This window comes from Myodes glareolus, chromosome 17, assembly GCF_982192425.1.
Source record: "Myodes glareolus chromosome 17, mMyoGla1.1, whole genome shotgun sequence".
Taxonomy (NCBI): Eukaryota; Metazoa; Chordata; class Mammalia; order Rodentia; family Cricetidae; genus Myodes; species Myodes glareolus.
In genome coordinates this window covers 60,166,651-60,175,950 of record NC_142042.1, presented here as the reverse complement: position 1 = coordinate 60,175,950, position 9,300 = coordinate 60,166,651, and positions in this window count along the sequence as shown.

Here is a 9,300-nt window from a genome sequence, read left to right as displayed (position 1 = left end):
ATCAGGTATCTACCACAGTGGCTACAGCCCTGGATCAGCAGGCTACCATAGATACATCTATTAGAGGTAGAATAAAGAACAGGTGGATATCTTATGGCAGCTTGCCCAATTGGGCTGTGAATGGAAAACTCCAGCCTTATGTGTGACCAGTGTACCATATGAGAACTTTATAAAAGTGGCTAACTTGTCCCGAGAATTGTCTTTGTATCTTGCAGGAAAATTTTGATGATTTGCTGTCCTCCTTGAGACGGTCCATCGTGACAATCAACTCCACGCGGGTAGACATAAGCTTGGACGAAGAATTCCAGTCCTGGATCGTGTCCTTCATCCCCTACTTCAAAGAATGGGTGGGGGTGGAAATGTTTTGGAATGGTCCTACGCTATGGAATAGTGTTTCTCCTCTGGATGGTCTGCTGACTCTAATCCCAAAGTCTGAGGGACAAAGTGGTTTTTGCACAGCGCTGGCTGCCCTAGAACAGGGAGCCTCTACTGATGTGTGGTTATCTATGTTAAAGCAGTAAGGTTTAAGCCAACCAGCTCCTGCACCCCTAGGACTATGGTCTATTGCACAGGGTGGAGTACTTGGCTTAGCTAGCCCTGAAGGTTGTCGAGCTGAAAAGCATCGCACAGAGAATGGCCCTCTCTGAGAGATAAGTTGCTCTGCATAAGGGTTTCCTGCCGTATATTCCCTTTCCCAGAAAAATGGCAGAGGGCAGGCCGGATAGGTTCCAGGTGTCATGAGCCTAGGGACAGATTCCGTGTAAGCCCATTTTAATGTTTTCATTTTGGGAAGTGCGACCTCTATCTTTACCTTTTGAGGGAGTTGCCTTTCTGCAAAGAAGTAAAATTAGGGGGAGATGTAGAAGGCCGCAACCACACTCTCCACCATAGATGGCGCTGCACCGCCAGGTGAGCTAGAAAGCTCACACGTGTTGGTATTTTTCCACTACTCCCGAGGCATTCACCTGGAATTATGGACAATTGACCAATCCAAGAATGACACGTCCGAAGCAGGGTCTGTTTCCTATATAAGGGATGGGTTCCATCTTATCTGGGTCTCCGCCATGTTGGCTGATGCCCGCTCTCCCAAGGGGCATTAAAGCTTTACTGCAGAAGTATCCTATGTGTACCGCGTGGTTCTTGCTGGCGAGACGGAAGCGCGGGACAGTCTCCAACTAGCTGTTATAAGTTAAATTAACCCATTTCTATTAATCTACATTTTTACATGTTGCTCTTTACCTCTCCTCAGTACCAAGCATCTGACTTGCTCCAAGTCTTGCTGGTGAGACACATGCACCTAGATTCATCCTGAGTGCCTCTATCTCCAGAAGTCACACCTATTCTCTCCTGTGTAGCTATTGGTCATTCATCTCTTTATTAAACCAATCAGGTACCTTAGGTAGGTGATTTAAAACATAGACATAATTTCAAACAGTGTACAAATATCCCACAACATTTCCCCCCTTTGTCTAAGTAAAATGGAAAGGGTTTAACTCTAACACATAAAACTATATACAATAAGAACAATTATCAGGTAATAATTACATTCACAATGTCTAGTCAATTTCTATTTGGCAACTTTGAAGAAATTATTCTATTATCTATCCTATCTTGATGAATCTAAAGTTTTATATCTAAACCACTTTTTGTCTCAACTTGTATTACCAACTTAAAAATATTCTTTAAGACCTTAAAACATTTTTTAGATAAATGACTTAAGCTTTTATGTCTCTCATCCTTATAAACTTTATATCTGTTTTATAAGTTTCTTTTCTGAATATGGTAACAACAACAGAAAATGGTATAACTATCTAGTCTCCAACCCCATTAGAGACATAAGAAGACTATAATATTACCTGTAAATAGGAAGTGCAGAGCAAGCAAGTTTCAGAACTCTAGAAATGACAAAGACAGCTGGCTACCTGGACAGTCAACCAAGGTTCCTCTGCAACATTGGGGCATCCATCTTCAGCCTATAGTCCTAGAATATCTGACAGACTTTTCTGTGAAGCAGGAATTTTGAAGGACTGGCCTACCTTGCCTTGGCAAAGTTCAGCAGTCAGCTTTCTTTGATTCCTACCTGTCCAAGTTAGACAGTGTACTGTCAGCAGTTGAGGCAAGGACAGTTTCTTGCCCAGTAGTTAGCTTTGCCACATTAAAAACAAACTCCATATAGAGATTCTTTGATACCCATCGTCTTCTCTAAAGTAGGTACTGAATATTGATGCTGCCAGGACCAGATATATCTCATTGTGATGGACAGCCTTATATTATTAAAATATCCTAAATATCATATTCTGTAGATCTCTGAAGTGTTTGGAGATCCCCTATATAACCAAAATCTCTCTCTCTCTCTCTCTCTCTCTCTCTCTCTCTCTCTCTCTCTCTCTCTCTCTCTCTTGTTCCTGTGCTCCATACCTTGAGTTTGGACCCCTGTTCCTGTTCTGTGAGTTTTTCTCTTACAATAAAGAATAATCTTAGAATACTCTTTTGGAGTTATTTTGGGATTATTTGACTCACGATTTCCCTCACTGGATGTGGGAGGGAAATATTCTCCCCTCTCCCAAGTTTGTCCTCAGGGTTAGGGACACCATTTAGGGGTTGATTATTACTTGTATAGGATTGGGTGTTGGAGTGGAAATTATGTAGGCCTAAAGATCTCCTTGGGGCTAAAAAGGGAAAACTGAATGAGATAATAGGTAAATTAGTGTGAACGTACTCACACTAATAATAAATAATAATAATGAGTAATAGAGCAAATACTTGTGAGCTATTATTTATGGATAATTTACATTGGTAGAGATTCTGGTATATTGATACAAGTTCAAATTATATTTGTTATCTTGAATATGCTCCTATTTCTGTTTATAATATTTGTACATCTTTGCAAAGTTATCTTGTCAGATTATATGCATATATGTTTCTACCTCTGTTTAAGACATTTTGTATATTGATACAATTTTTAGGATATATTTATCATATTGCATTATATATTTCTACCTCTGATCAAAATACATTGTTTACATTTTGAGGTCATTGTTCTCATTTACTAGACAGTTGTTTAAAGATTGTTTAATATTCTGATGTGAAGTCTTAGTCTTTAAGTTATATAGGTATTAAGTATTATAGGTCAATAGTCATTCATGCTTTGTTATATTTATAGCTAGACTAATTAGGTTCTTAGATACATAAAGATTGCATTCTGCATAGATAGGTAATCTTCAACCACTTCAAAGAACATGGCATTTAAATAACATAGGGTTCTGTTGACATGAGACACGCGTGCTCCTGGCAGCACTGATCTATTCCTGAGAGAATGTTGAGCACCAAAGACACTCCACTTGGAGTTTGTTTTCTGCTTGGTACAACTGGCCTTTGGGCAAGGAACTGCCCATGCCTCAACCACTGACAAAGTGCATGGTGTACAGACCGGACAAGCAGGATACAAGAAAAAAGACTGCCAAACCTTGCCAAGACAGGGTGAGACAGTTCTGAAACTTTTCCTGCTTCTGAAAATGATCAGTTACTCTAGGCCTTAGCCAAAGTCAGTTGCTTCAAAATTGCAAATGAGACTTTGGGTGATTGTTCAGGTAGCCAGTTGTCTCTGTCATCTACTGCACATTTTGGAAGCTGCTTGGTTGCACTTCCTACCTACTCAAGTAATATCTCCCTTCTCAGGCCTTTGATGGGGCTGAAGATTAGATAGTCATAGTTACCTTCCTCTTATGATCTAGCCTGGCCATTTCTAATGACTTAGACTCCTTGGGATAGAATGATTATTAAAACATTTAGCATGTGTTCCTTGCTTAATATTGTTTATGCTGGTTGTAATTCTAATTTTATACTTGTTATCTGTTCTAGTATATATAGTTTTGTATTGGGTTTGGAACTCTCTTATTTAGATAAAAGGGGGAGGTGATAGGGAACCTCCTCCAGCCAGTGACCTTTAAGAGGCTGGACCAGGTTGGGGCATGACTTTTGGGTACCCAGAGAAAGCCACCAGCCCACCCAGCTCTCTCTCTTGTTCCTGTGCTCCACACCATGAGATTGGACCCCCGTTCCTGTTCTGTGAGTTTTTCTCCTACAATAAAAAATAATCTTAGAATACTCTTTTGGAGTTATTTTGGGATTATTTGACTCACGATTTCCCTCACTGGATGTGTTCTGCTTCATCTATCAACTTTATAAATCCATTTAGACTACATAACCAAACTATAATATAAATTTTCACCCACACCATATGAAACGATGGCATATAATAGTAAGTCATGAGGATTCTGTAGCTAACAAGAATTATCATATCTCATCCAGTCTTAGATCATGCCAAGGGATCAACTTATACATCACATGTCCTATAATCTTTCTTGACTTTTTCCTTAATGTCTGTGGTCGAGACTTTCAGAAAGTCTCCCCCAATCAAATCTAGTTTTTATTAGCTTTGAAGGAATCCATAGCTTTTTGTTTCCCCTGGAAACAAAAGCATAACCTCTCCCTTAATGCAACATATTTTTCTGACTTTCATTCTAAAGTTAAGATGTTCTTTAAAAATATAGGTTTAATTCAGTAGTTTGGTTTTTGCTTTTTTTCTTAACAATACAGTACATCTCAGCAGTTGTCATTTTTGTTCATTAGCATTTTAAAAATTAAAAGTTAACAAAGCTGGAGAGATGGCGCGGTTGTTAAGAGCACTGCTGCTCTTCCATAGGTGCTGATCAATTCCCAGGAACCAAATGGTGGCTCACAACCATCTGTAATGAGATCTGGTGCCCTCTTGAAGAAGAGACCTGGTCAACTTAGACCCTGAAACCCAATATGGACAAGTTCAACAGAACAACCATATACAGGCTGCCCATGGATGCTTCAGTATTGTCAGGGCATAAATTTCAATTCAATTTCATCGAGGGTACAAGCTCTTTGTGTTATATTTTTTATCCTTACATGACTTATTCTTTTTATATTACTTTACTCTTTTTTTAAGATTTTATTATTTTTAAACTAGTTTTTCTATGATAGTCAATACATTTTCTTTTCTTACTTCAGCACCAAAGCACCTTTTAAAGCATATTGTACTGGTTCAGAGCTTTTCTCAGTCTGGACCTGGCTTTATTGCATGCCTGCAGCCTCTCTGACTACCTGAGCCAAAACTTAAATGGTCAGGTCACCTACCTCATGTCTCCATTTAACACATGATACTGGTAACAGCTCCACACCCTTTATGTCCACAGGTAGCAGCAGGAGCCATGCCTAACCATCCCAGCCATGCTGTGTTTAACCATTCCAACTGCTCCTAACCATCCCAGTTCTGGGACACAGAACGGCGTACACTGGACGGTGGTGTACACACCGTGGCAGGTGTCGTGTCAAGAAGCATGCCAGTTGCTCAAGTGTTGGGCTGCACAGCCGGGCCTCTTAAAGGAGCCAGGCCTCTGTATGCTGTAAGCATAAGGCCTGCTTGAGAGACAGCTGTTACAAAGAAGCTGTGTCTGGCTCCATGTACATATCCAGGTTCAGAACTTTTTTTTTTTGAGCTTTCTCAGGCTCTACGTGGATATATGTGGCCCCCGCATTGAGCACCAAAAGTAGCAGGTCTTTGTTGTCAGAATTTCTTTGGACCACCAGCCCCCAAATAATGACATGGAGACTTCTTATTAATTATGAAAACTTGTCTTTAACTTAGGCTTGTTCCCAACTCTAGCTCTTATAACTTAAATTAATCTGATTCTGTTAATCTCTGTTTGGTCACATGACTCTTTACCTCTCCTCAGTACCACCCATCCGACTTGCTCCATGCCTCAAAGGCAAAATGCATGTGCCCACTTTCATTCCCTGAGTTCCTCGGTCTCCCCAGAAGTTTTGTCGATTCTCTCCTGCCTAGCTGTTGGCCGTTCAGCTCTTTATTAAATGAGTCAGGTGCCTTAGGCAGGGGAGGGAAAACCTAGACACATCTTCATGCAAATACCCTGCAACATTTTAGGCTCTAGGGTGAAGGGCAATAGCTGCAGAAAGGATGGCTTTTGTTTTTCAGAGAACATGGTACCTCCTTTCTGGTTTCAGTACACTCAGCTGCTAGGCTTATTTGTACTGCATGATCTTTGTGATTTGGTAGTTGATGAGCTCTTGTGTTCCTTTTTCTTCATGACCTTGACCTCCCTGGTTCATAGATCCCTTCCTCCCTCTCTTCGACTGGATTCCTGGAGTTTTGGCTCAGTGCTCGGTTGTGAATCTCTGCATCTGGTTCCACCAGTTACTGGATGAAGGCTCTATGTTGACAATTAGGGTCGTCATCATTCCGATGAAAGGGGAAGGCCATTTCAGGCACTCTCTCCCCGCTGTTGCTAGGAGTCCTAGGTGGGGTCATTCTTGTGGATTCCAGCAGACAGAGAAGCCTTCTCTCCAGCCCATAGCTCCCTTGTTTCTCTGATTCCAAAGATGAGCACACCTGTGTTCCATTCTCTGACTGGGCATGTTGTGACCCTTATTTTGTAATTAGAAGGACCGGTTTATTCTGTCCTGTGTAAAGCCACGTAGTACATCAAAACCACACAGGCTGCATTCTCTGCAGGCTGCTCTCTGCTCTTTGGTGAAGGACAAACAGACAGTCAGGTCTCTGACAACTCTTCCTTTTGTCCGTATGCAAATGCTTGAGTAACCATCATGTGCCTTTGGAACTCTTGGGTAGTCAGTCACACTCCAGATAAAAGTACTCCTAGTAAAACCTTGCTGCCTGGAGGAGGCTTCCCCAAAGAGAATGAATGGATGCATCTTCCATTTACCCAACCCAGAGACAAACCAGGAAGACCCTCTCAGGACACAGGTAGGTCCTGCCTCTCACAGTTCTGCTTCTCCAGGGGGGCTGTTTAAAGGTCCCCAGGTGGCAGCTTTCAGATCTAGGGATGCTGACTGTCATCTACTTGGCAATCTACTAATTACCCCCTATGACTCCTTTACAGCATCTATTCCTGATTCTAATCCTCACAGTTTACCAAGGACAAAAAGTCTCAAACAGAGAAAGCAAATGCATGACAATACCTAACTGGTACGCTCTTGAGATACCGTCAAAGTATTTCAGCTGTGCCTGTAATATTATAGTGTCTACATTTTCTTCAACAGGAGCTTGATGTTTTGTAGCTTAAGGTTGCTGTCTCTATGTATAGTGGTATTGAAATTGACGATACGTAATCATTTTATAACTTCACAACAGGCAGCAGCATGAGTAATAGACTGATTCCTGGAAATGTGAGTCATTTCATTTACCCTAAAGACTGAAATAACCATGTGAGCCGTGTTGACGTAAGTCAGTCTCCACAGTGTAGACGCTGCTGGAGTGCGGATAAAATGGATCCTTGGAGCTGAAGACTGGACAGTATGTTCATGATCAGTTGCCAAATACAGCCAATACTCAAGGACCTCCCTGAGTCATCACTATCTCCTTGCTCTCTCTGTCTCTCTCTCCCTCACTCCCCCATTCAGCTGTCGATCACTCGCTGTTGTTGCTGGTTTACTGAGTTATTGAGAGTTGATCTCTGTGTTATTCTCATTTCTATCTGTGTGTATTGCTCTAATATTTAAGGAAGTCCTGTGTGGTAGACATAATATTCCTATTGTATAGATAACATACAAGTTCAGAAGAGTTGTGCCTTGTCTAAGCCCATGTAAGAAATGACAGAATTGGGATCCAAATGGACATTGTCTAATCTAAGGCTCCCTCTCTCTCTGATTTTTGTCCTTGCTACTTCCTGAAGCATATCAGAGAAGGAGTTCTAGTTGCCCTATATAAATCAGAATCAAATTGAGAAAGCATGTATCAGTTTGGGTAGGGAAAGTTTGATTTAAGATGTTATTAACTACAGCAGGTGTGAGGGCTAATACCGATTGTCAACTTGAAGCCTGCAGGGGACAAGTCCCAGTCATGTCTATTACAGCGTTTTGAGACCAGGTTAGTTAAAGTGGGGCGACTCACCCTGAATGTGAGTGGCACCAGCTCAGGGGCTGGGCTCTGGACAGAAGAAAAAGGAGGAGGCAAGTGGAGCATACGCATTAGCCTCTCTCTGCTTTCTAAGCGTGAGAGCGTGGCCAGCAGCCGCACCTCACACTGCTGTGCCTTCCCCACCACAACGGACAGCACCTCAGCTGTAGGTTGAAATAAACCTTCCTTTTCTACGTCGTGTTTGTCATAGTAACAAGGAAAGCAACTAATGCAGCAGGCAAGAATCAGCATGAGGAGGAATTTGCTAGTAAAAAACTAAAGACGGATTCTAGCAACTCACAGACAAAGTGAACGGTTTGTTTGTTTGTTTTTAATGAGCAAGGGGCCTGCTCAGATGTCCCGAATGCACAAAACCATGGCTGGCTGGTAAGCACCCAAGAAGAGGAAGCAGGAAGACTGTACTGCGCCTCCTCCAGCCCATTCTAATGTGGAAATGCATCTTAGAGGGGCCAAAGATTTTCAAATTTCCAACCAAGTTAGAAATTCAGATTCTTATGGAAAAATCTTTCTTTTTCAATATTGAAAACAAATAAAAACACTCTTTTAAATCAGACAGGAGACTCTCGGGCAAGACACCAAGTGAGGATCTGCATCCACATTCTCTAGTTGAGAGGAGTTAGTACAAGACAGAATACACTCTACTCTAGACAGAGAAAGGGAAGAGCTGTGGAAACTCACAAAAGCGGCCAGAGACTAGCTGGGCTATGTGAGGAAAATGACGAGCAGCACCCCAGAAAGAAGCTAGCCAAGCAGAGCATGGTCCAGCCACACAGCTCCCCAGCATGGCTGAAGCAGACGCCTCATCCAAATGTTTGTTTAATTTTGGCTGAAGATGCTGGGACTGAGCATTCAAGAGCAGGCTGCATCATAAGATGACTCCCAAACAAATCCCCAAGCGATTTCCAAACAAACGTGTGCAAGCCATAACGGAAATCCAAGACACGTGCAAAAAGAAGTCACCATCGACGTAACTCCTTTAGCTGGTCATAAGCCTCACTACCAGATGTAACGATGCTGACATAGGTAAACATACACAGATAATGAATTAAAAAGCATGCTAGTGAAAAGAGTCAGTGACCTCACAGGCAGATGAATTCAACCCAGGACTGGAGGAGAAGGCCGGTGACCCAGGGGTCAGCACAGTGGATGAGAAAAGGTGGCAACATGGATGAACAGTCAGCAACACTGAGTAGTCTCCCTCCTGTTGCTGTGTTACAGTCCCCTGAGAGAAATGGGTCATTTTCTTAATGACCCATTAAGAAATGGGTCATTTTGGCTCACAGTTCTGGAAGGATACCATGGTAGTTTGGATG